Here is a 27,963-nt window from a genome sequence, read left to right as displayed (position 1 = left end):
CTCCTCCACACCGCCTCTTCCCTTGAGCGGTTCCTTCTCCTCTGCCCACAGCAGTACCCAGCTGTCTGTGAAGGAAGTATTTGAGCGTAAGAAGCAAATGTCTGCCAGTCACCCTCTTGCCCGGCGTCTGACAGCTGGCGTGGCGGAACTATTAGCTCGCCAGCTATTACCATACAAGCTGGTGGAGTCAGAGGCTTTCTGTAAGTTTGTGGCCATTGGTACACTGCAGTGGAAGATACCAGGCCGCAATTATTTTTCACAAAAGGCCATACCCAAACTGTACCGTGCAGTTGAGAGGCAAGTGGTGTCATCTATTGCGAAGTCAGTTGGGTCAAGGGTCCACCTGACCACGGATGCCTGGTCTGCCAAGCAAGGGCAGGGCCGCTACATTATGTACACAACCTGGTGACCGATGGCAGCAAGCAGGGAGTACGTGGCTGCACAGCGGACCGACTTGTCACACCTCCGCGGCTTGCAGGCAGGCCTCCAGCCACCTCCTCTCTGCCTGCTACCACCTCTTCGCTGTCATCATCCTCCTCCTCCTCCTTGGCTGGTGCCGCGATCTCCTCTCTAGCTACACAGCCCCCCGCACCCCACTGGAGCAGCTCTCCTGGCTGCTCTTAACAAACAGGTGGAGCAATGGCTGACCCCGCACAAGCTTGAGATCGGCAACGTGGTGTGTGACAACGGCAGCAATCTCATTTCCGCGTTGAATTTGGGAAAGCTGACACATGTACCCTGCATGGCACATGTGCTGAATCTGGTCGTGCAAAAATTTGTGTCCAAGTACCCAGGCTTAGAGGATGTCCTGAAGCAGGCCAGGAAGTTGTGTGGGCATTTCAGGCACTCTTACACGGCCATGGCACGATTTGCGGACATTCAGCGTAGAAACAACTTGCCGGTGAGACGCCTGATTTGCGATAGCCGACTCGCTGGAATTCCACCCTGCTGATGTTCTCTCGCCTGCTAGACCAGGAGAAAGCTGTCACCCAGTACCTGTATAATTACAGTACAAGGACACAATCTGGGAGGATGGGGATGTTGTGGCCCGACAACTGGACACTGATGCGAAATGCATGCAGGGTCATGGAGCCCTTTGAGGAGGTGACCAAACTGGTGAGTCGCGCTGAGGGCACCATCAGCGACTTGATCCCCTACGCCTACTTCCTGGAGCGTGCCGTGCGTAGAGTGGTGGATACAGCTGTGGAGGAGCGTGAACGAGAACAACATGTAAAGACAAATAGAAAAACGAGAGCCCCAATAGTGTATTATTGTTATTGCCTTATGGGAGAAACTGAAAGGAAATATACTCACAAGTGTAGGTTGCCGACCTAGGCAACCACTGTTTTCGCACTGTTTGTGGAGTAAGAATAAAACTGTTTCCTTTATGTGAATCAGTGCGATTTGTCATTTTTTTGGGGAGGTGTATCATACAGCACCCCCCATTTTGATACATTTTAAGTATAGTGTTTTTAATCTTGGGGCGCCTCTGTGATCTTTTGTGAACGAGAACAGTTACAGCAGCAGGAGTCGTGGGAGCGATTTACATTCGAACCCGATGTTTCCACAACACCTGCAGCAGCACAGAGGGGGGAGGAGGAGGAGGAAGAAGAGGAGTCGTGTGGGGAAGGAGAGGAGTCAGAATCTGATGATGATGATGAGGAAGGTGTTTCTGTGGAGCAGGAACAGGCGGCGGAAGAAGAACAACCATGGCAGCTGTCACAGGGGGCTTCTGCTGCTCCACGTTCCCGTGGTATTGTTCGTGGCTGGGGGGAGGAAGAGGAGTTGCGTCCCGTCACTGAGGAAGAGCAAGAGGAGATAGAGAGTACGTCTGCATCCAGCTTTGTGCAGATGTCCTCTTTCATGTTGTCCAGCCTGTTGAGGGACCCCCGTATCAAAAAACTCAAGGTGAATGACCTGTACTGGGTGGCCACGCTACTAGACCCTCGGTACAATGTAAAGAAGTCAAAATCCGCACAATGTCTCCAAGAATCCAAAATTTATTCAGGACGTTTCCCAATCATAAAAAAGCGAGTACTTGGACTAAAGTAGGCACAAAGTGGCGGACCTGTTACCAACTCAACACAAGGTGGAAAGGATGCAGCACTTGCAGAACAAGCTGTCAATGATGCTTTACAATGCGTTTAAGGGTGATGTGGCTGCAACACCTTGCAGAAAAAGAGAAAGCCATCTAGGGCACTATATCAAAGTAATAAACTCCACAATGTCTCCAAATCAAGTCATAAATCTTTATTTTAACAAGCCGGTTCACAAGAATAAAAACAATTAAAAAATCTCTGTAAAAAGCTCCCAGAGGCTACCAATGTAATGGATAGATAATCCCACTGTTGCACAAATAACTTGGTACATATACATCAATTAAATAAATACCATACAGGTATAAGCAGATGCTGTTTGTGCAGAATGTATAAAGTGCTTGAAGTGCAAAGGGAAAGTGCAGATGCTATAAATCTGGATATTAAACATATAATAAACAACAAATACAAGTAATGTAAACAACAGTGTCTGCAAAAAAGTGTCAGTGCATAAGAGGTAGACACGTGTGTGCATGCCCACACCCATCAAAACAAAACAATGGGTGTGCGCATACACACAGGACACCAAAACCAAATGGAATATAGTGCTAGTGAACGTTGAAAAAACAAACAGAGTCCCTATCTATACAGTGCATTTCGGAAGCATCAAAGTATTAAAATCAAACATGGACAGTGCTGTGCCCAGTGAAAAGCATCCGCTTACCAGTAGATTGACCGTGGGAAGCCTTCACTGAGTATCTGTCCAGAAGTAAAAATATTTTTTGAATTGGTGGGTAGTGATCTGGAATCACTTGATAGACAGAGATTGAGAGGATTGGAAAATTTAACGGTCCTAGAGAGACAGGCCCTAAAATCTTTGAAGCAAAGGAAAGATATCCTAATAAAAGAGGCCGACAAGGGCGGAAACATTGTGATATGGACCCTGGACAAATATCTCAAGGAAGCTAGCAAACAACTCAATAACCCTGATTATTATGGCAAACTACGGGGTGATCCTACAAAGAGGTGTCAAGAGAGATTGAAAGTGATTTTGGATGAGGGCATATTTGGGGGTACGATCAATGAGAGAGAAAAGAAATTTTTATGGGTTGAAAAACCCGTTACCCCAACTTTTTACATGCTCCCCAAAGTACACAAATGTTTGGAGGAGCCACCAGGCAGGCCCATTATTTCGGGGATTGGCAGTTTAAACGAACGCTGTAGTCAATTTATTGACTATTACTTGCAGCCCCATGTTCAGGGCTTGGAGTCATACATCAAGGATACGGGAGATCTTTTGAGACGGATAGATGGTTTGGAGATACAGGAGGATGTGCTTTTTGTGACTTGTGATGTGGAATCTCTATATTCTAACATCAACCATGAGGATGGTCTCAGGGCAGTGAAATATTTTTTGGAGATGGGGAGTTGTACCACAAGGGATCAGCAGAGCCTCATTTTACAGCTTTTGGATTTTATTATGAAAAATAACTTTTTTCTGTTTGATGATACGTATTACATACAGAGAAGGGGGGTGGCCATGGGAATCAAATGTGCCCCCTCAGTGGCCAATCTCTTTTTGGGTTGGTGGGAGAGGGAGGTTGTATGGGCATCGTCGATGGAGGGGTACCATCCCTATATTTTGGGGTGGTATCGCTTCATCGACGATTTGTTCATATTATGGCAGGGACCCCATGAAAAGTGGTCGGAATTTTTGGAGAGACTGAATGACAACAGATTAAACATTAAACTTACCTGTAATGTTTCAGATAAAACTGTGGATTTTTTGGACCTGAGGATCTTCAGGGGAACACAAGGAGCCATACAGACAACAATTTTTCGTAAGCCAACTTCTACCAATAGTCTGTTGGATTTTAGATCTTACCATACGACAAATCTAAAAACAAATATACCCACAGGACAATTCATTCGACTTAAGAGGAACTGCTCAACGACGGAGGATTTTGAACAGGAAAGTAAGGAACTCAAGAGACGTTTTAAGGAGAGAGGCTATCCCAGAAAATGTATAGAAAGAGCACATAGGCGAGCAAGATTTACCCCCAGGGAAGATCTCCTGAACCCAAGACCCAGGAAGGAAACTACGTACACAAGGTTGGTGACACAATACAACACCGGGTGGAGACATATACAGGACATTCTGCGGAAATATTGGCCAATTCTGCAGAGTGATCCGGTAATTAAGCAAAGCATAACACCATACCCGAGTGTGACAGCCAGAAGAGCCCCCACACTTAGGAATCTGCTAAGTAGGAGCCATTTTTGCTCCGAGAGACACCAGGTTGGCATTGTGGGTAACTATAAGTGTGGAAGGTGCTCTGTGTGCCCCATGATGAAAGTGACAAAGAGCTTTCAAAGCAATGTCACTGGCCGAAGGTTTGAAATCAGACAATTTGTGAACTGCCAGTCCACAGGGGTTGTTTATTTAATCGAATGCCCCTGTGGCAAGCAATATGTGGGCCAGACCAAAAACCAATTAAAAACTCGTCTCCAGAAGCATATATCCACCGTCAAATTAGCAGCGAGAGACAGGCGGGAAAATAAGTATATTACGACAGTGGCCGAACACGCATTGGACTTTCATGGCGGTTCACTTAACGGGTGGTTTTTCATGGGTCTGGAAAAGATCTCGATGAATAATAGAGGAGGGGATATTACTATACGACTCCTCAGGAGTGAACTAAGATGGATTCACAGGCTGAGGAGTCAGCAACCTAGGGGTCTGAATGAGGACACTAGTTTCGGATGTTTTCTAGGTAGACACTAGAATCTACATGTATACATTTATGCCCAATAATGATTTTTTCTTTCATGTGCTTTTGTCCTCTTTTTAGTATATTGACAACATCTCCCAATTAGAAAGGGTTCATGGATCAATACAAGGTTGGTGAGTGGCTATATGTGGGGATATGTGTTCCTTATCACGCATATACGTGGGTGTGTTTCCATACACATATATATATTTTTTCCACATCCACGTTTTTTGTGGGGTGTTTGGTCTATGTATGGTCACCCGGTGTCCCGAATTATCATGGTCGGGGTATGGCCGCCTGAAGGTGAGCGGGTGGCAATTTGTTAACATTTAACCCAGGTGGTTTTCATTACACACCGTGTTTTGGTTCTGCGACTGGGGATTTCCTGATTTGTTGGTCTCTGTGTGACTGTCCTCTTTGTTCTGTCCAATTTCATCTGTGTGGGAGGTCCGGGGTGAGCGGATCTCCTTGTCTTTTGTACTCTCTCTCCACATTTGTGCATATAGATACATGCACATGTATGCTTCTGGTTTCCCCTTGGTTTGACATTATGGGCAATTTTGTAAGAATCTGCTGTTCTCTGTCATGTTTGAAGCTGCATTATGTGTGCAATTAATTGAGTCTCGTTTATATCTCTATTTAGATAAATACATGATGTATTATGTAATTACGAGAATGAGAAGAATGAAGACATGAACTATTCTTTGGATTTCCCTATTTCTGGCTGCAGTACCGCTTTTGGCCACATGATGGCGACATTGATTTACTTCTCATGCGATATAGTATTTACTTGTGATCGGAGTTCCGTATGTCATTATTATTGATGTTTAATATATCTGATCATTTGTTATTTTGTTTATGCTGTCATCAAGATGTCCCAAATCAGTTATGAAGGGAGTATTGGTTTTTATTTTGCTGTGTCCCTCACGCATGCGCAAGCTTACAGTAGACTAGTGATTCACCAGCTCACAGATACGTCATTTAGGTCAGGGGGAGTGTGCGCCAATCAGAGCGCACATCCTCCGTGACCAGGAAGTGCGGCCGCACTTCAATACGTAGCGCAGCGAGGGACATAAATAGGAATTAGGCTAGGTTCCTGGTAGCCTCCTCAGAAGCAGCAGGCAGCTGCGAACGCGCAAGGCGTCTCCCCGGGCTTCCCACGGTCAATCTACTGGTAAGCGGATGCTTTTCACTGGGCACAGCACTGTCCATGTTTGATTTTAATACTTTGATGCTTCCGAAATGCACTGTATAGATAGGGACTCTGTTTGTTTTTTCAACGTTCACTAGCACTATATTCCATTTGGTTTTGGTGTCCTGTGTGTATGCGCACACCCATTGTTTTGTTTTGATGGGTGTGGGCATGCACACACGTGTCTACCTCTTATGCACTGACACTTTTTTGCAGACACTGTTGTTTACATTACTTGTATTTGTTGTTTATTATATGTTTAATATCCAGATTTATAGCATCTGCACTTTCCCTTTGCACTTCAAGCACTTTATACATTCTGCACAAACAGCATCTGCTTATACCTGTATGGTATTTATTTAATTGATGTATATGTACCAAGTTATTTGTGCAACAGTGGGATTATCTATCCATTACATTGGTAGCCTCTGGGAGCTTTTTACAGAGATTTTTTAATTGTTTTTATTCTTGTGAACCGGCTTGTTAAAATAAAGATTTATGACTTGATTTGGAGACATTGTGGAGTTTATTACTTTGATATAGTGCCCTAGATGGCTTTCTCTTTTTCTGCAAGGTGTTGTATCTTCTTACTTGATTGCTACAGGGCTTAATTTGGAATGCACAGTAGTGCGAAGTATTTGATAGTGCTCATCTTTGGTTATATGTAAGGGTGATGTGGCTGCACAACGCAATCAAGGTACCACTGGCAGTAACCCTCCTCCTCCCAAGTCCACGCAGGCAAGGACAGGACGCCATGCCCCCCTCCAGGTGTTAGACCACTTGAAACATCTTTTTCATCACTTTTGTGGCCAGCATAATTTTTTCTATTTTTCAAAGTTCGCATCCCATTGAAGTCTATTGCGGTTTGCGAACTTTTCCGAGAACAGAACCTTCCGCAAACCAAAAATCGGAGGTTCACGACATCACTATTAAAGACAGGCTGTTAGTTAACTCTGTGTGAAAATAACTACAGAGGAGGTAACTTATCTACAGAGGAGGTAACTTAACTACAGAGTAATGAAGAGATAAGATAACTCTCTCACTGTGTGGAGGTAAGTTTTCTCTTGCCTTATTATCTCCATCATGATCTTAGTAAATTGAGGCCCTTGTCTGTCAGGGGAGCATAAAATAACTCATATGTAACCTGCCCATAGGAGTGGCTTAGCAGTGAGGTTTTAGGTTTAGCTCTCCTTTAGCTCTGGTGATCACATTGTCTGCTTCCCAAGTTGACAAACACAGAACAATGTAATTAAAATGTATATTTATTATCCACAGTATGACTCTTGGCAGATAATATAAACAAACAGCTTGACACACAATAATATTGGCAATATTTCAATATTACAACATAAAAAAATGAGACCTTTAAAACAGTTTCAGGCTCAGTAACTTCATTCACTATCACTTCTGTCCAGGGCCGGCCTTAGGTTTCACAGCGCCCTGAGCGAAACCGGATTTTGCAGTTTCCCCCAGTGTAGTACCATGGTTGCCCCCAGTGTAGGTAGTATGCTCCCAGTGTAGGTAGTATGCCCCAGTATGCCCCCAGTGTAGGTAGTATGTCCCCAGTGTAGGTAGTTTGCCCCAGTATGCCCCCAGTGTAGGTGGTATGCCCCCAGCGTAGGTAGCATGCCCCAGTGTAGGTAGTTTGCCCCAGTATGCCCCCAGTGTAGGTAGTATGCCCCCAGTGTAGGTAGTATGCCCCAGTATGCCCCCAGTGTAGGTAGTATGCCCCCAATGTAGGTAGTATGCCCCAGTATGCCCCCAGTGTAGGTAGTTTGCCCCAGTATGCCCCCAGTGTAGGTAGTTTGCCCCCAGTGTAGGAAGTTTGCCCCCAGTGTAGGTAGTTTGCCCCCAGTGTAGGTAGTATGCCCCCAGTGTAGGTAGTTTGCCCCCAGTGTAAGTAGTATGCCCCCAGTGTAGGTAGTTTGCCCCCAGTATGCCCCCAGTGTAGGTAGTTCGCCCCCCAGTGTAGGTAGTATGCCCCCAGTGTAGGTAGTTTGCCCCAGTATGCCCCCAGTGTAGGTAGTTTGCCCCTAGTGTAGGTAGTATGCCCCCAGTGTAGGTAGTTTGCCCCCAGTGTAGGTAGTTTGCCCCAGTATGCCCCCAGTGTAGGTAGTATGCCCCCAGCGTAGGTAGCATGCCCCCAGTGTAGGTAGTTTGCCCCAGTATGCCCCCAGTGTAGGTAGTATGCCCCCAGTGTAGGTAGTATGCCCCCAGTGTAGGTAGTATGCCCCAGTATGCCCCCAGTGTAGGTAGTATGCCCCCAATGTAGGTAGTATGCCCCAGTATGCCCCCAGTGTAGGTAGTTTGCCCCAGTATGCCCCCAGTGTAGGTAGTTTGCCCCCAGTGTAGGAAGTTTGCCCCCAGTGTAGGTAGTTTGCCCCCAGTGTAGGTAGTATGCCCCCAGTGTAGGTAGTTTGCCCCCAGTGTAAGTAGTATGCCCCCAGTGTAGGTAGTTTGCCCCCAGTATGCCCCCAGTGTAGGTAGTTTGCCCCAGTATGCCCCCAGTGTAGGTAGTTTGCCCCTAGTGTAGGTAGTATGCCCCCAGTGTAGGTAGTTTGCCCCCAGTGTAGGTAGTTTGCTCCCAGTGTAGGTAGTTTGCCACCAGTGTAGGTAGTTTTCCCCCAGTATGCCCCCAGTGTAGGTAGTTTTCCCCCAGTGTAGGTAGTATGCCCCAGTGTAGGTAGTTTGCCCCCAGTGTAGGTAGTTTGCCCCCAGTGTAGGTAGTTTGCCACCAGTGTAGGTAGTTTGCTCCCAGTGTAGGTAGTTTGCCCCCAGTGTAGGTAGTTTTCCCCCAGTGTAGGCAGTTTGCCACCAGTGTAGGTAGTTTGCCCCAGGCAACCCCCCCCCCCCCTTTATATGGCAGTGGAGCGGGAAGAGACTGACTCACCTGACATCCAGCTCCAGCGCCGACGTCACTCTTCTCTCCCTGCCTCCGCTCCATCTGTAGTTAGAGCAGGCAGCAAAAAAGTGGCCGTCGTTTGTCTGCATTTCTGGACATCGGCGGCCATTTTCTTGTAGTCCTGCTCTAAATATAGATGGAGAGGACACAGGGAGACAGCGGGACGGCGAGGGGAGGCAAGGGGCGACAGGGTGCATGCGCCCTTGAGAGCATGGCGCCCTGAGCGACCGCACAGGTCGCTCATAGCAAAGGCCGGCCCTGCTTCTGTCCACCTGGTGTGGTTATAGCATGCTTCACAGCATAGGTACGTTATAGTGAAACACTATTGGCAACAATATGCATATGTTATAATAACACTAAACAGGTGAAATGTAGACAATTTTTTTGAATTTTTTACAATAACCTGAGTATTAAAAAAAAATGCCATGTATCTTTAGTAGTGTTAGGCGAACAGTGTTCGCCACTGTTCGGGTTCTGCAGAACATCACCCTGTTCGGGTGATGTTCGAGTTCGGCCGAACACCTGATGGTGTTCGGTCAAACTGTTCGGCCATATGGCCCAACTAAGAGCGCATGGCCGAACGTTACCCGAACGTTCGGCTAGCGCTGTGATTGGCCGAACGGGTCACGTGTAGTGTTGGGCGAACATATAGATGTTCGGGTTCGGGCCGACCATGGCCGCGATGTTCGGGTGTTCGAGCCGAACTCCGAACATAATGGAAGTCAATGGGGACCCGAACTTTCGTGCTTTGTAAAGCCTCCTTACATGCTACATACCCCAAATTTACAGGGTATGTGCACATTGGGAGTGGGTACAAGAGGAAAAAAATGTTTAGCAAAAAGAGCTTATAGTTTTTGAGAAAATCGATTTTAAAGTTTCAAAGGGAAAAATGTCTTTTAAATGCGGGAAATGTCTGTTTTCTTTGCACAGGTAACATGCTTTTTGTCGGCATGCAGTCATAAATGTAATACATATAAGAGGTTCCAGGAAAAGGGACCGGTAACGCTAACCCAGCAGCAGCACACGTGATGGAACAGGAGGAGGGTGGCGCTGGAGGAGAAGGCCACGCTTTGAGACACAACAACCCAGGCCTTGCATGAGGACAAGAAGCGTGCGGATAGCAATTTGCATTTTGTCGACATGCAGTCATAAATGTAATACAGATGAGAGGTTCAATAAACAGGGACCGGAAACGCTAACCCATCACAGATGTTCATTGTTCATGTTACTTGGTTGGGGTCCGGGAGTGTTGCGTAGTCGTTTCCAATCCAGGATTGATTCATTTTAATTTGAGTCAGACGGTCTGCATTTTCTGTGGAGAGGCGGATACACCGATCTGTGACGATGCCTCCGGCAGCACTGAAACAGCGTTCCGACATAACGCTGGCTGCCGGGCAAGCCAGCACCTCTATTGCGTACATTGCCAGTTTGTGCCAGGTGTCTAGCTTCGATACCCAATAGTTGAAGGGTGCAGATGGATTGTTCAATACAGCTATGCCATCTGACATGTAGTCCTTGACCATCTTCTCCAGGCGATCGGTGTTGGAGTGGATCTGCATGCTTGCTGTTCTGTGTGCTGCTGCATGGGTGTCAGAAAATTTTCCCACTCCAAGGACACTGCCGATACCATTCCCTTTTGGGCACTAGCTGCAGCTTGTGTTGTTTGCTGCCCTCCTGGTCATCCTGGGTTTGTGGAAGTCAGTCTGTCGGCGTACAACTGGCTAGAGGAGGGGGAGGATGTCAATCTCCTCTCTAAAGTCTCCACAAGGGCCTGCTGGTATTCTTCCATTTTGACCTGTCTGACTCTTTCTTCAAGCAGTTTTGGAACATTGTGTTTGTACCGTGGATCCAGAAGGGTATAAACCCAGTAATTGGTGTTGTCCAGAATGCGCACAATGTGTGGGTCGCGTTCAATGCAGTCCTAGGCCGAAGAGGTCATAGCCTAGGGTCACAAAAACCTGTTTATTTGGGCAATTTCAATGGTAGTGATGCTGACGTACATAAATCTCAGCCATGGCCGTTAGCAACGTCTGAATTTCACGAAATGTCTCATGCAGGTAGAAGACATATTGTTAGACTTGGATTCCAAAGATGGGGTCCCTACATCTCTGCAAACCAGAGTTACATGGGTCCAAAATTGGTAAAATCCCCCATAGGCTTTCATTGCCTCCCTATTTCACTTTCCAAAATCTCACATCTTTTCAAAGGGCAATGGCTCAGCAGTGGCAAATTTTCTAGCATTGTAGGGACCCTTAGGGGGAACATGACTGGTGAGTTTCGGGCCCCTAGGCCAAAGAGGTCATAGCCTAGGGTCACAAAAACCTGTTTATTTGGGCAATTTCAATGGTGGTGAGTCTGACATACATAAATCGCAGCAATGGCCGTTAGCAACGTCTGAATCTCACGAAATGTCTCATGCAGGTAGAAGACATATTGTTAGACTTGGGCTCCAAAGATGGGTTCCCTACATCTCTGCAAACCAGAGTTACAGGGCTCCAAATTTGGTAAAATCCCCAATAGGCTTTAATTGGGCCTCCTATTTACAGTTCCAAAATCTCACATCTTTTCAAAGGGCAATTGCTCAGCAGTTGCAAATTTTCTAGCATTGTAGGAACTGTTAGGGGGATCATAACTGGTGAGTTTCGGGCCCCTAGGCCGAAGAGGTCATAGCCTAGGGTCACAAAAACCTGTTTATTTGGGCAATTTCAATGGTAGTGATGCTGACGTACATACATCTCAGCCATGGCCGTTAGCAACGTCTGAATTTCACGAAATGTCTCATGCAGGTAGAAGACATATTGTTAGACTTGGATTCCAAAGATGGGGTCCCTACATCTCTGCAAACCAGAGTTACAGGGGTCCAAAATTGGTAAAATCCCCCATAGGCTTTCATTGCCTCCCTATTTCACTTTCCAAAATCTCACATCTTTTCAAAGGGCAATGGCTTAGCAGTACCAAATTTTCTAGCATTGTAGGGACCCTTAGGGGGAACATGACTGGTGAGTTTCGGGCCCCTAGGCCGAAGAGGTCATAGCCTAGGGTCACAAAAACCTGTTTATTTGGGCAATTTCAATGGTGGCGAGTCTGACGTACATAAATTGCAGAAATGGCCGTTAGCAACGTCTGAATCTCACGAAATGTCTCATGCAGGTAGAAGACATATTGTTAGACTTGGATTCCAAAGATGGGGTCTTTACATCTCTGCAAACCAGAGTTACAGGGCTCCAAAATTGGTAAAATCCCCCATAGGCTTTCATTGGGCCTACTATTTACCGTTCCAAAATCTCACACCATTTCAAAGGGCAATGGCTCAGCAGTGGCAAAACTCACCAGTCATGATCCCCCTAAGAGTCCCTACAATGCTAGAAAATTTGGTACTGCTGAGCCATTGCCCTTTGAAAAGATGTGAGATTTTGGAAAGTGAAATAGGGAGGCAATGAAAGCCTATGGGGGATTTTACCAATTTTGGACCCCTGTAACTCTGGTTTGCAGAGATGTAGGGACCCCATCTTTGGAATCCAAGTCTAACAATATGTCTTCTACCTGCATGAGACATTTCGTGAAATTCAGACATTGCTAACGGCCATGGCTGAGATTTATGTGCGTCACCATCACTACCATTGAAATAGCCCAAATAAACAGGTTTTTGTGACCCTAGGCTATGACCTCTTCGGCCTAGGGGCCCGCAACTCACCAGTCATGTTCCCCCTAAGGGTCCCTACAATGCTAGAAAATTTGGTACTGCTGAGCCATTGCATGAGACATTTCGTGAAATTCAGACGTTGCTAACGGCCATGGCTGAGATTTATGTGCGTCACCATCACTACCATTGAAATAGCCCAAATAAACAGGTTTTTGTGAACCTAGGCTATGACCTCTTCGGCCTAGGGGCCCGAAACTCACCAGTCATGTTCCCCCTAAGGGTCCCTACAATGCTAGAAAATTTGGTACTGCTGAGCCATTGCCCTTTGAAAAGATGTGAGATTTTGGAAAGTGAAATAGGGAGGCAATAAAAGCCTATGGGGGATTTTACCAATTTTGGACCCCTGTAACTCTGGTTTGCAGAGATGTAGGGACCCCATCTTTGGAATCCAAGTCTAACAATATGTCTTCTACCTGCATGAGACATTTCGTAAAAATTCAGACGTTGCTCACGGCCATGGCTGAGATTTATGTACGTCAGCATCACTACCATTGAAATAGCCCAAATAAACAGGTTTTTGTGACCCTAGGCTATGACCTCTTCGGCCTAGGGGCCCGAAACTCACCAGTCATGTTCCCCCTAAGGGTCCCTACAATGCTAGAAAATTTGGTACTGCTGAGCCATTGCCCTTTGAAAAGATGTGAGATTTTGGAAAGTGAAATAGGGAGGCAATGAAAGCCTATGGGGGATTTTACCAATTTTGGACCCCTGTAACTCTGGTTTGCAGAGATGTAGGGACCCCATCTTTGGAATCCAAGTCTAACAATATGTCTTCTACCTGCATGAGACATTTCGTGAAATTCAGACGTTGCTAACGGCCATGGCTGAGATTTATGTACGTCAGCATCTCTACCATTGGAATTGCCCAAATAAACAGGTTTTTGTGACCCTAGGCTATGACCTCTTTGGCCTAGGGGCCCAAAACTCACCAGTTATGATCCCCCTAACAGTTCCTACAATGCTAGAAAATGTGCCACTGCTGAGCAATTGCCCTTTGAAAAGATGTGAGATTTTGGAACTGTAAATAGGAGGCCCAATGAAAGCCAATGGGGGATTTTACCAAATTTGGAGCCCTGTAACTCTGGTTTGCAGAGATGTAGGGAACCCATCTTTGGAGCCCAAGTCTAACAATATGTCTTCTACCTGCATGACACATTTCGTGAGATTCAGACGTTGCTAACGGCCATTGCTGCGATTTATGTACGTCAGACTCGCCACCATTGAAATTGCCCAAATAAACAGGTTTTTGTGACCCTAGGCTATGACCTCTTCGGCCTAGGGGCCCGAAACTCACCAGTCATGTTCCCCCTTAGGGTCCCTACAATGCTAGAAAATTTGCCACTGCTGAGCAATTGCCCTTTGAAAAGATGTGAGATTTTGGAAAGTGAAATAGGGTGGCAATGAAAGCCTATGGGGGATTTTACCAATTTTGGACCCCTGTAACTCTGGTTTGCAGAGATGTAGGGACCCCATCTTTGGAATCCAAGTCTAACAATATGTCTTCTACCTGCATGAGACATTTCGTGAAATTCAGACGTTGCTAACGGCCATGGCTGAGATTTATGTACGTCAGCATCACTACCATTGAAATTGCCCAAATAAACAGGATTTTGTGACCCTAGGCTATGACCTCTTCGGCCTAGGACTGCATTAAACGCGACCCACGCATTGTGCGCATTCTGGACAACACCAATTACTGGGTTTATACCCTTCTGGATTCACGGTACAAACACAATGTTCCAAAACTGCTTGAAGAAAGAGTCAGACAGGTCAAAATGGAAGAATACCAGCAGGCCCTTGTGGAGACTTTAGAGAGGAGATTGACATCCTCCCCCTCCTCTAGCCAGTTGTACGCCGACAGACTGACTTCCGCAAACCCAGGACGACCAGGAGGGCAGCAAACAACACAAGCCGCAGCTAGTGCCCAAAAGGGAATGGTATCGGCAGTGTCCTTGGAGTGGGAACATTTTCTGACACCCATGCAGCAGCACACAGAACAGCAAGCGTGCAGATCCACCTCCAACACCGATCGCCTGGAGAAGATGGTCAAGGACTACATGTCAGATGGCATAGCTGTGTTGAACAATCCATCTGCACCCTTCAACTATTGGGTATCGAAGCTAGACACCTGGCACAAACTGGCAATGTACGCAATAGAGGTGCTGGCTTGCCCGGCAGCCAGCGTTATGACGGAACGCTGTTTCAGTGCTGCCGGAGGCATCGTCACAGATCGGCGTATCCGCCACTCCACAGAAAATGCAGACCGTTTGACTCAAATTTAAATGAATCAATCCTGGATTGGAAACGACTACGCAACACTCCCGGACCCCAACCAAGTAACATGAACAATGAACATCTGTGATGGGTTAGCGTTTCCGGTCCCTGTTTATTGAACCTCTCATCTGTATTACATTTATGACTGCATGGCGACAAAATGCAAATTGCTATCGGCACGCTTCTTGTCCTCATGCAAGGCCTGGGTTGTTGTGTCTCAAAGCGTGGCCTTCTCCTCCTGCGCCACCCTCCTCCTGTTCCATCACGTGTTCTGCTGCTGGGTTAGCATTACCGGTCCCTTTTCCTGGAACCTCTTATATGTATTACATTTATGACTGCATGCCGACAAAAAGCATGTTACCTGTGCAAAGAAAACAGACATTTCCCGCATTTAAAAGACAGTTTTCCCTTTGAAACTTTAAAATCGATTTTCTCAAAAACTATAAGCTCTTTTTGCTAAATGTTTTTTCCTCTTGTACCCACTCCCAATGTGCACATACCCTGTAAATTTGGGGTATGTAGCATGTAAGGAGGCTTTACAAAGCACGAAAGTTCGGGTCCCCATTGACTTCCATTATGTTCGGAGTTCGGCGCGAACACCCGAACATCGCGGCGATGTTCGGCGAACGTTCCCGAACATCTAGGTGTTCGCCCAACACTAATCTTTAGTAAGAGGGCTCACCATGAGCTGGGGCAATATGTAATTAAAATAGCAAACAACACTTGAGTTGAAAAAATATAGATACAGTCTCATAAAAGAATAAAAAGGTACAATTACAAATCAGGGCCCAGTGGATGTATGAACTTTTAGAGTTCGCAGAAAGACAGGCCTTCAATTGTAGATGCAGAGGTGCAGGGTAATATTAGCTTCACTATTGTCAAGTTCAAAGTTAGTGCCCTGAATCAGTACACTTGTCTTTGAAGGATTTGTGATGGGATCAGATAAATAGCTGTACTTATAAATCCATGCAGTATCTGTACACAGGCAGTAGTAACACCAGCACTTCACAGGTTAAAGCAGAAGTAAATGATAGGTGATTGTATAAACACTGTCTCAAATAAAGGAAACAACGTCAAATGGGAGAATAAACAATCTAATCATACAACTATTTTAGCTAAAGTAGAATAATATCTATTCCATGCACATGCCAACAAAATTAGTAATAGAAAAGCAAAAAGAATGAGGATTGGCTCTCTGGTGCATGGAAAAGACTAAAAAATTGCTTTATTATATAAATCACATGTATCAAACGTTACATACAAATCCCCCTAAAATACATTCGATCCCATGAAAATAAAAGTGTATTCCTCCTCAACACAATTGCTTCTACGGGGGCTGCAGTCCCCAGAAAAAATGTTGTAGATGCGGAGTCCAATTCCAAGGTTCAACAATAATAATCGTCACAAGAATCCCAGCTGTGGGGCCCCAAATGGCATGACTGGCTTACTATTGATTGATGTACAAGTGGCAGTTGTGATGGATACGTATCAATGTGCAAAAAAATCAGAAAAGCAACAAGCAGCATGTAGCTTTAGCACGACCATGGAGAAATGGATGTAAACATGGTCCACAGACCCTCCAGACACAAAGCAAGGTGGCTTGTTAGTAGATGCAAGCAGGATAAGCACAGATGATATGCACTATAGTTCATGTCCCTCAATCGCAGGGCAGTGAGGCATATACAGGCAGTAGCAGAAGCAGCATGCACTACAGTTCATATCCCTCAATCGCAGGATATAAAGGCATCTATCAGCATACTCTTGGTGCTCACACCATGCACAGGCAGCATATACATCAAGGTTGAGCGCAGGCAGCAATCACAGGATGTATATCCCTCCATCCAAGGAGAGTGAGCGGCGCGGCCTATTCACGTATTTATAGACACTGTAATGGCGTCTGGATGCTATTCACGCTGCCTGCCTTTGAAAAGGCCGCTGGTTGCGGGGAAACATGTCAGGCTCTCCTGGCAGCAGATTTCCTCCTCCACACGATTCAACTTAACAACACCAGGAGCCTTCCGACGTTCACCTGATATACTGGCATGGGAATGGTAACTATGTGGCACGCTTGATATCATCAATTGTTTCATCTGCTGACCACATTGCCTTACTCTCCTTGGATGGAGGGATATACATCCTGTGATTGCTGCCTGCGCTCAACCTTGATGTATATGCTGCCTGTGCATGGTGTGAGCACCAAGAGTATGCTGATAAATGCCTTTATATCCTGCGATTGAGGGATATGAACTGTAGTGCATGCTGCTTCTGCTACTGCCTGTATATGCCTCACTGCCCTGCGATTGAGGGACATGAACTATAGTGCATATCATCTGTGCTTATCCTGCTTGCATCTACTAACAAGCCACCTTGTTTTGTGTCTAGAGGGTCTGTGGACCATGTTTACATCCATTTCTCCATGGTCGTGCTAAAGCTACATGCTGCTTGTTGCTTTTTTGATTTTTTTGCACATTGATACGTATCCATCACAACTGCCACTTGTACATCAATCAATAGTAAGCCAGTCATGCCATTTGGGGCCCCACAGCTGGGATTCTTGTGACGATTATTATTGTTGAACCTTGGAATTGGACTCCGCATCTACAATATTTTTTCTGGGGACTGCAGCCCCCGTAGATGCAATTGTGTTGAGGAGGAATACACTTTTATTTTCATGGGATTTAATGTATTTTAGGGGGATTTGTATGTAACGTTTGATACATGTGATTTATATAATAAAGCAATTTTTTAGTCTTTTCCATGCACCAGAGAGCCAATCCTCATTCTTTTTGCTTTTCTATAAATGATAGGTGACTGAGCATAAGCTGTATGTCCCAGTTATGGGACCATCGTGTTAAACTCTGGATCTCATTCTGTTCCAACCTTTACTTTTTCTGCATAGTTCATATATTTACTGTGTTGCTTTGCCTCAAGTGCAATGAGGGAATGTACTGAGGGCAGAAAAATAATGGCTGTTCAGTGGTGATCTTTTCAAGTTCAGGATGAGAAGCACAACAGTGGGTGCAATACTACTCCCAATATCCCATGCCCATACTACATTTAGTTGGGCCTAATTCAAGTAATCCATAAAAAATAAGTTATGCTGTTTTTCCCCCAGAAAAACAAAAACAGTACTATAAACATGCATGAAATAAATCAACATTGTAACCTATTTTACCATGCATACCCCATGCTTTATAAAGAATTATTTTTCCAGATTTATTTTTTTAAAGGAGCGTAGCCTAACTATTTGTTTGTTTGCAATCACTGTAGCTGTTACATTTATTTATTTCGGATCCCCATATATATATATATATATATATATATATATATATATATATATATATATATATATATATATATATATTAGGAACCCTTTGTAGGTGTTTTGGATTAATTAGCTGATTAGAGTCTGTCACTTTGAGCCTAGAATATTGAACATTTTCACAATATTTTAATGGTCTGAGCTTCAGGGGCTCTCATAAGCTGTAAGCCATAATCATCAAAATTATAACATATAAAGGCTTGAAATACCTCACTTTGCATGTAATGAGTCTATTTCATATTTTAGTTTTACCTTTTAAGTTGAATTGACATAAATGGACATTTACACAATATCCTAATTTTTCATGTTTCACCAGTATTTGTGAATTCTTAAAGTGCTGCCCAGAGTTGGATTAAGATGTAATAGGCCCTAGGCAAGGTGGTAGATTTAGACCCCCCTTGTCGTCTTTTTTGGCAAGTTGAAGTGGAGAGAGATCAGAGAAAGTGGCTGATGGGCCCCTTAACAACCACTAGGCCCCAGGCACCTGTCTAGGTTGCCTGGTGGAAGATTCAGCTCTAGTGTTGCCACAGGTAGCCCGTGACACATTTTTTTAAACTTATCCTTAGACATCACCATTACACATGGCTTTTATAAATCAGGTACGATACATATATTATGATTATGTGGCTATACATGGAAGACAGCACTAGAGAAGGCAAACATGGGATTAATGTATAAAAATGTGTAGACCAAATTATATTACAACAATTCATATTAGACCTTAAGGCATGGTCCCATACCTGCATGCAATACCATGAAACTATGTCTGTCACCTATAGATCATATGGCCTGAACGCTTCGCCGTCGAGCACTATTCGGTGAAGATCTGGTATTTGTGGGGAAATGTGATGTTTGCGACATCTCTAGTCACATAGAGATCAATTGGTTCTTTCACTACATGAACAATGGCTACTCATTGTCTGTCTGTTTTACTATTATCTGTGGAAAAGAAGAATACCGGTTATCAATAACTCTTTCTTTCTTTGTTCTAAGCCAACTCACTGACGTGCTAGAAAGCATGAAGGTAAAATATTATTATCAAATCTAGAAGCAGCAGTATGATGAGTATTCACATAGTGTATTAATGATTACCATGATACCAAGAGCACATCAATTAAAAAAAAGTAGCACAATGGGAGATGCAGAGCCCTGGGTAGGCTATTTCAAGCTGGGGCCAAGCTGCAACCCATGCCGCAAAAATAAAAAATATATAAGTCTGTGTGTATAATCTATTCACAGTAATTATTCATATGTATAATTATTATTATTTTTTTATTCCTGTGGGACATATAGAAACCACATATTACAATACTAGTCCAATATTTTCTTCAATGCACTTTATTTTCTTCTATGTCAGCCTCATTTAAAGTGGATAGTCTTTTACAACACTCCAACTGACATAATTAGAGAGAAAATTATACATTTATTAATGCATTATGTATATTTCACTTCACTACAATACTACAATTGCTTTCCATTTTGCCAAAGGTTAATCTGAATGACAGCACTTATAATTGCAATGGTGCTCTTCAAGGATATTTTGAATATTTTCTTATTTTAGACAAAAAAAAAAGCTAAAAGGCACATCACTTTGAGATAGGTCTATTAAATATCCATAATGAAATTGTAGTAATAAGAAGTGTGCTTATGGCAAGTTGAATGTTTAAGAGCAACAAAGTCTGAAAACATAGGAAGATGACGCAATAAAGAGTTTTTCTTGATTTTCTTATTGTTTTGTGAAGATTTTCATTTTGAATTACTAAATTTGTTATGCTGGGTACACACAATGCTATTTACCGCCCATTCAAGGGGAATTGGACGATTATTTATGTTATGTCCAATCTCCTCCCGTTCAATAACAGAAACAATTTTCTGAAGTTGTCACAAGAAAATCGATCCTGTTATCTATCAGGAGCAGTTTAGAAATGTACACATGATGCAACTTCCTGTCAGATTAACTGTTCATTGGACAGGAAATTGCATCATGTCTACCCAGCAGCATTAGGTTTAGTTATAAGTTTATCTGAATAATTCTGAAACCAATAGAAAGTGGAAAGAAAAAGCTTGTGTAGACTCCAGTATGCTTCTAATTAATACAATACATTTATTTATTTATTTTCTCCAGATTATAATCCCTTAATAATAAAAAAAAATGTATTCATTTATGTTTTATGTCTTTCAAAATGGTCTGCACAAGGGTTTGTCTGCCTAACAGCATGTCTTTTTAATTTTAACCTATTTGCAATAAAGTATGTGTTTAATTTGGAAGTGATGCGGACCTAACATCTTTGCACAAGGGTCTGTGTAGGCGGCTGAACAGATAGAAATCAGACGCTAATACATTTTTAATTACATTTCTAGTTTTTAAAATGAAGACTGTACACAGCTTTTAGGGTAACAATGTGAAAAGTTTTGAAGCGGGTAGACATGGTCAGTAGATAGAAAAAAAATGGTGTATGTGAAGTATTAATAAATAAATGTTAAGTACTGCAAGCCTAAATATCTACATAAGCACTAGATCAGTGATGGGGAACGTTTTAGAGATCAAGTACCAAAACTGCAACGCATCACCCCATTTATTGCTTCACACCACTTATTGCTAAGTACCAACATGGCAATTTAAGGCCTCTTTCACATGGAAGGCTGAACTGTGCACCTTTCGGGATGCCCAGCCTCCTGGATGCTGGCACGAGTATTTTTTTGCCAAAATGACAGCATTTGTAACCCCATGTGTGTCATCATTTGACACGTGGTGGCATTACACAGTGGCAGAACACCTCAATACATCACGTCTAACAACAGCCACAGCCAAACTCATATGTGGTTCTTCCTAAACGGGACAGAGTGTTAGCAAGCCCAACCAGTGCCCCCTGAGTATAAGTAGCCAGTTGTTTCCCCCCATTATTAATGGATACAGTAAAATTATGCAAGCTTTCTGGGATCTAGTTTCCTTGTTTGGGAATATTTCCTAATGGTAGCTAAAGTAAAACACTGATGCAGGTCAAATTTTTTTAGATTTTTTACTTTAGCTAACATCTGGAAATATGCCTGAAGAAGGAGACTAGATTCCAGAAAGCTTGCATAATTTAACTTTATCAGTTAGACATTTGAAGGTATTACTTTTACAAAACATTGTTTTTTCTACCTACATGCCAGATGGCCATCCCAGTACAGGTAGCCAGTAGAGATGGCCCAAACCTCCGATTTTCGCGAACTTCCGTGAAAGTTCGGTTCATGCAAACTTTCGTGAACAGCAATAGACTTCAATGGGGAGACGAACTTTGAAAACTAGAAAAATGTATGCTGGCCACAAAAGTGATGGAAAAGATGTTTCAAGGGGTCTAACACCTGGAGGGGGGCAGGGTGGAGTGGGATAGACGCCAAAAGTCCCGGGGAAAAATCTGGATTGGACGCAAAGCAGCGATTTAAGGGCAGAAATCACATTGAATGCTAAATTGCAGGCCTAAAGTGCTTTAAAACATCTTGCATGTGTATACATAAATCAGGGAGTGTAATTAGAGTACTGCTTCACACTGACACACCAAACTCACTGTGTAATGCACCGCAAACAGGTCTAATCTCCCCACCTGCCTATATAGTGGTTGCCTACGCGGTAACCCATGTTTGTAAGTATAATACTTACCTGTCACTATTTCTCTTTGTTCCAATACATACTACACTATATTGGGCTCTCTGTTTGTCTACTTTATCTCCTGTACACGCTTGTGTAGTGATGGCCGTGCTGGACTGGTGTGCACCATGGTGAGAGTGCAGGCCATTGCGGTTTTCAAGCCCATATAGTCGCCGGGATGTGGTAGCTCAATGATAGAACAACAGTGACTGTCCAGCTGATCAAATTTGGTCTGTCCACAATGAAGCAACGACCTTATTATCTTGCGTGTGCTCCCCCCCCCCACCGAGACACTCATACAGCCGGCGGTCATTGCTTCATTGTGATATACAAGCCCCCTCACCGCGGCAAGGTAATGATTACGAAGGGGAATGGGCACATGTACATGCCTTTTGTTTTGTTGTCGCAGCTACACTGCAGCCAGAAAAAATAGGCAGGCATGTACATGCACCAGAAAAATTATTATAGCGGCCGCTGCTAGCAGCGGGCAGAGGTGCTGTGTGGGGTGCGACTTAGTCTTGGGGCAGGCAGTCACACGGCGTGCAGGCAGAGATGCTGTGTGTGGGGACTGACTTAGTCTTGGGGCGGGCAGTAGCCCTCCGGGATCCATGCCTCATTCATTTTGATAAAGGTCAGGTACTGAACACTTTTTTGACTTAGGCGACTTCTCTTCTCAATGACAATGCCTCTAGCTGCGCTGAAGGTCCTTTCTGATAGGATGCTTGAGGCAGGGCAACACAGAAGTTGGATGGCAAATTGGGACAGCTCTGGCCACAGATCAAGCCTGTGCACCCAGTAGTCCAAGGGTTCATCGCTGCCCACAATGTCTAAATCCACACTTAAGGCCAGGTAGTCGGCTACCTGCCGGTCCAGGCGTCGGTGGAGGGTGGATCCGGAAGCGCTGAGGTGAGGTGTTGGACTAAAGAATGTCCACATGTCTGACATCACCATGAGATTGCTGGAGCGTCCTGTCCTTGCCTGCGTGGACATGGGAGAATTATTACTGGCAGTGGTACCTTTATTGCATTGTGCTGTGACATCACCCTTAAACGCATTGTAAAGCATAGTTGCCAGCTTGTTCTGCAAGTGCTGCATCCTTTCTGCCTTCAGATGAGTTGGTAACATGTCCGCCACTTTGTGCTTATACCGAGGGTCTAGTAGCGTGGCCACCCAGTACAGCTCGTTCCCCTTGAGCTTTTTTATACGGGGGTCCCTCAACGGGCTGGACAGCGTGAAAGACGCCATCTGCACAAAGTTGGATGCAGATGTACTATCCATCTCCTCTTACTCTTCCTCAGTGATGTCAGCTAAGTCCTCCTCCTCCCCCCAGCCGCGAACAATACCATGGGAAAGTTGAGCAGCACAAGCCCCCTGCGATGCCTGCTGCAGTTGTTCTTCTGCTGCCGCCTCCTCCTCCAAAGAAACACCTTCCTCATCATCTGAGTCTGACTCCTCTTCCCCACACGACTCTTCCTCCTCCTCCCCCCTCTGTGCTGCCGCAGGTGTTGAGGAAACATCTGATTCTGATGCGAATTGATCCCACAACGCTTCCTCCCATAACTGTTCCTCTTCACGTTCCTCCACAGCTTGATCCACCACTCTACGCACGGCATACTCCAGGAAGTAAGCGTACGGGGATCAAGTCGCTGATAGTGCCTTCACTGCGACTCACCAGGTTGGTCACCTCCTCAAACGGCCACATGAGCCTGTATGCATTTCGCATGAGTGTCCAGTTGTTGGGCCAGAACATCCCCATCCCCCCAGATTGTGTCCTTCTACTGAAATTGTAGAGGAACTGGGTGACAGCTTTCTCCTGCTCTAGCAGGCGAGAGAACATAAGGAGGGTCGAATTCCATTCCATCCGAGTCGGGCTATCGCAAATGAAGCGTCTCACCGGCAACTTGTTTCTCCGCTGAATCTCGGCAAAGTGTGCCATGGCCATGTAAGACCGCCTGAAATGCACACACAACTTCCTGGTCTGCTTCAGGACATCCTCTAAGCCTGGGTACTTTGACACAAATCTTTGAATCACTAGATTCAGCACATGTGCCATGCAGGGTACATGTGTCAGCTTTATACAACTAAATTCACTGTCTATCTCACCCTTCTGCTTCAAATTCCCACACTATCACATTCGATAGGGGTGGTCACAATAACGTTAATGACTTATATCAATTTTAATAATTTGTGTCCACCCTGGGGATACTGATTTATAAATAAGCCTTTATTCAGCACAAATACAAAAGAGATATGCAATTCCGCCCTAAAAACAATTAAAACGAGGGACCTGTGGAGCGCTCCTCACTCATGCAACCTAGCACGCCACACTCATCCCATCCACACTGGTACCGGTACCAATCCGACGTAACTCAGAGCGGGGAGACAGAGGCAGCCAGGCTGTAGCAGAAGCCCATCCGTCCAGCTTTACAAAGGTTCTCAGGCACAGGTACAGTCACTTTCACCTTGCTATGTCAATCCGGCCAGTATCTCACCAGTCCTGAACGATTCCGGTCCTGTTTCCCGGGTTTCCGTACTAGCAGGGTATTCACCTGTCCACCTCTCTACCCAGCCGCGCGTCCGCAGCGGGGAGTGGTGGCGTGCTGGTCCACTAAAGAGAGTCCTTCCAGCTGGGAGCTTCAAACTTCGGAGCGCACAGATCACATCACGGGTTATGCCCCGCCCACTGACGCGTTGCGTCCGCCCACCGCGGACTTCATCAGAGTGTATGACGTATGGGCCAGGCGGTGCTGCGATACTTATGTATTTTATTGCTGGGTCAAAGCCCATCCCCTCACAGGCTACCATGGCAACATCCACAGCCTTCTAGGAACGGCACATGTTCGTCAGCCGTTCATTAGCGCTGCATACATCTAGGTTGACTTCGCCTTCCAGGCCAGTAAAGTCTTTTTAGCCTTATGAGCTTTCAGAGCACGTTTTCCTGGCATTTATTTGACATTTGCTCAGCATTTATTTAGCATTTCTTTGACTCAACACTGCCGATCCTCTACATCCCATGCCAGCTAAGATTTCTTCGTGTATTTCTTATAGAAACACTTTATAGTCCAACTCCTGGTTGAGGCCATTTGGAGACAGCGTATTCAATCGGTAGATCCACCTATATTCCTGCTGTAATAATACCTGCTCTCTGTCTCCGCCCCTCCTGTTATTGTTTAACCTGTAGAACCCCTTAAATTTGAGGCCAGCAATTGACCCATTGTGGTTAGTGCAGAAATGTTCTGCTAGGGAACTCCTGTATTCCCCATTCAGTTTCTTCCCACACTTAATATTACTTATGTGTTCAGAGATCCGAGTCTTTAATTTCCTTGTCGTCATTCCAATGTAAATTAGTGGGCACGGGCACTTAATCAGATACAGTACCCACTCTGAATTGCAGTTTATGAAACTACGAATTTTCCACACTTTCTGCAGTTGCGGTGACCCAAACGTCTCACTCGTCCAGTTGTTGGGCCAGAACATCCCCATCTCCCCAGATTGTGTCCTTCTACTGAAATTGTAGAGGAACTGGGTGACAGCTTTCTCCTGTTCTAGCAGGCGAGAGAACATAAGGAGGGTCGAATTCCATTCCATCCGAGTCGGGCTATCGCAAATGAAGCGTCTCACCGGCAACTTGTTTCTCCGCTGAATCTCGGCAAAGTGTGCCATGGCCATGTAAGACCGCCTGAAATGCACAAACAACTTCCTGGTCTGCTTCAGGACATCCTCTAAGCCTGGGTACTTTGACACAAATCTTTGAATCACTAGATTCAGCACATGTGCCATGCAGGGTACATGTGTCAGCTTTCCCAAATTCAAAGCGGAAATGAGATTGCTGCCGTTGTCACACTCCACATTGCCGATCTCCAGCTGGTGTGGGGTCAGTCACTTATCTACATGTTTGTTAAGAGCATCCAGGAGAGCTGCTCCAGTGTGACTCTCTGCTTTGAGGCAAGACATGTCTAAGATGGCGTGACACCGTCGTACCTGGCATGCAGCATAGGCCCTGGGGAGCTGGGGCTGTGTAGCTGGAGAGGAGATTGCAGCACCAGTAGAGTTGAACTGACACTCAGCCAAGGAGGAGAAGGATGCCGACAGCGAAGAGGATTTAGCAGGAGGAGAGGAGGTGGCAGGAGGCCTGTCTGCAAGCCGTGGAGGTGTCACAAGTTGGTCCACTGCACAGCCACGTACTCCCTGCTTGCCATCGGTCACCAGGTTGACCCAATGGGCTGTGTAAGTAATGTACCTGCCCTGACCGTGCTTGGCAGACCAGGCATCCCTGGTCAGGTGGACCCTTGACCCAACGCTGTGTGCTAGAGATGACATCACTTGCCTCTCAACTTCACGGTACAGTTTGGGTATCGCCTTTTTAGAGAAATAATTGCAGCCTGGCATTTTCCACTCCGGTGTCCCAACAACCACAAATTTATGGAAGGCTTCAGAGTCCACCAGCTGGTATGGTAACAGCTGGCGAGCTAACAGTTCCACCAAGCCAGCTGTCAGACGCCAGACAAGGGGGTGACTGGCAGAAATTGGCTTCTTCCGCTCAAAGATTTCCTTCACAGACACCTGGCTGCTGTGGGCAGAGGAGCAGGGTGGCTTTTCTTTTGTGTGCTGATTTTGCTCAGGGGGTTCTTCCAATTGCAGTTTGTGCCTTTTCTCCATGTGCCTTCGTAAGGCACTTGTCCCTACGTGGGTGTTGGCCTTTCCACGGCTCAATTTTTGGAGGCAGAGAGAACAAATGGTATTGCTCTGATCTGAGGCAGACACATTAAAAAATTTCCAAACCGCTAAGCCCCCCTGGGGTGATGGCACTATGGTGGCATCAGCAGCTGATGTTGAATGGCATGTTGGCTGGCTGTACATAGGTGGCGATACATGGCGCCGTACACTGCCACCAGCTGTTTCTGATGATGAGCTCCCCCTGCTTCTTTCAGGAACTTGTCTCCTCCTACTCGTCTCTGACTCCCCCTCTGAACTGTCCCCCTGTTCATCTCCTCTATTGGGAACATACATGGGATCCGTATCATCGTCATCATCATAATCATCCTGCCCAGCTTCACTTGCCTCAGTCACCTCCAAAACTGCACCAACAGCAGATACTTCATCATCCTCCTCCTCACATGTTATGTCCATAGTGTCGCCTAACTCAGACATATAAGGTGGTGTTACTTGCTTAGCGCCTTCATCTGGTTGTAACAATAATGGCATCAGTGATTTCCCCACCAAATAACTCCTGTGAACTGTCAAATGTAGTGGATGTGGTACTTGGAGTAGCGCTGGTGGCTGTGGAAGATGAGGTGTTCTGTGTTAAATGGTCAATCACATCCTGACAATCTTGGGAGTTGATGGGACGTGCCTTCTTCTGAGCACTGAACTTTGGTCCTGGGCTGCACGAAATCACATCACCATGACCTTGCACAGACCTGCCGGGTGGCCTTCCTCTGGGTCTGCCTCTACATCTGCCTCTACCTGTTTTGTCTGTTTTGTCCATATCAGGGGGATGAAGTGAAAGGTATGCACTGACTTGAGTAATACAATGGGCAGTCACACAGGTGCAGTTAACAGGTATGCACGGAGTGGTATATCACACTACGTGCACCCACGTAGGTAGGTGGGTGCACTAAACAGAACAGGTAGGTATATGCAGTGATGGGTATTACAAATGTGCCCCTGTAACACACACACACACAGGTACCGAGCAGATACAGTGACACTGCATGCGCTCACGTAGATAGGTGGGTTCACTGAAGTAGACAACAGGTGGTAGATATATGCAGTGATGGGTATTACAATGTGCACCTGTCACACACAGACAGGTACCAGACAGGCACAGTGACACTGCGTTCGCTCACATAGGCAAGTGGGTGCACTGAAGTGAACAACAGGTAATAGGTATATGCAGTGATGGGTATTGCAATGTGCACCTGTCACACACACAGGTACCGGGCAGGCACAGTGACACTGCGTGCGCTCACAATGTGCTGGGCCTGGCAGTGGCACACACAGTAGGAATTACCAAGGCTGTCTATGCAACACAAGTGTCAGTGGGACACACACACAAAAAAAAATAGATCACAAGAACAAGATTAGCTCTCAAAAGAGCTGTTGAGGGGTGCTTTTTTAGCAATAAGAATC

The sequence above is a fragment of the Hyperolius riggenbachi genome, chromosome 2, assembly GCF_040937935.1.
Source record: "Hyperolius riggenbachi isolate aHypRig1 chromosome 2, aHypRig1.pri, whole genome shotgun sequence".
Taxonomy (NCBI): domain Eukaryota; kingdom Metazoa; phylum Chordata; class Amphibia; order Anura; family Hyperoliidae; genus Hyperolius; species Hyperolius riggenbachi.
Note: the sequence above shows the minus strand (reverse complement) of the source record.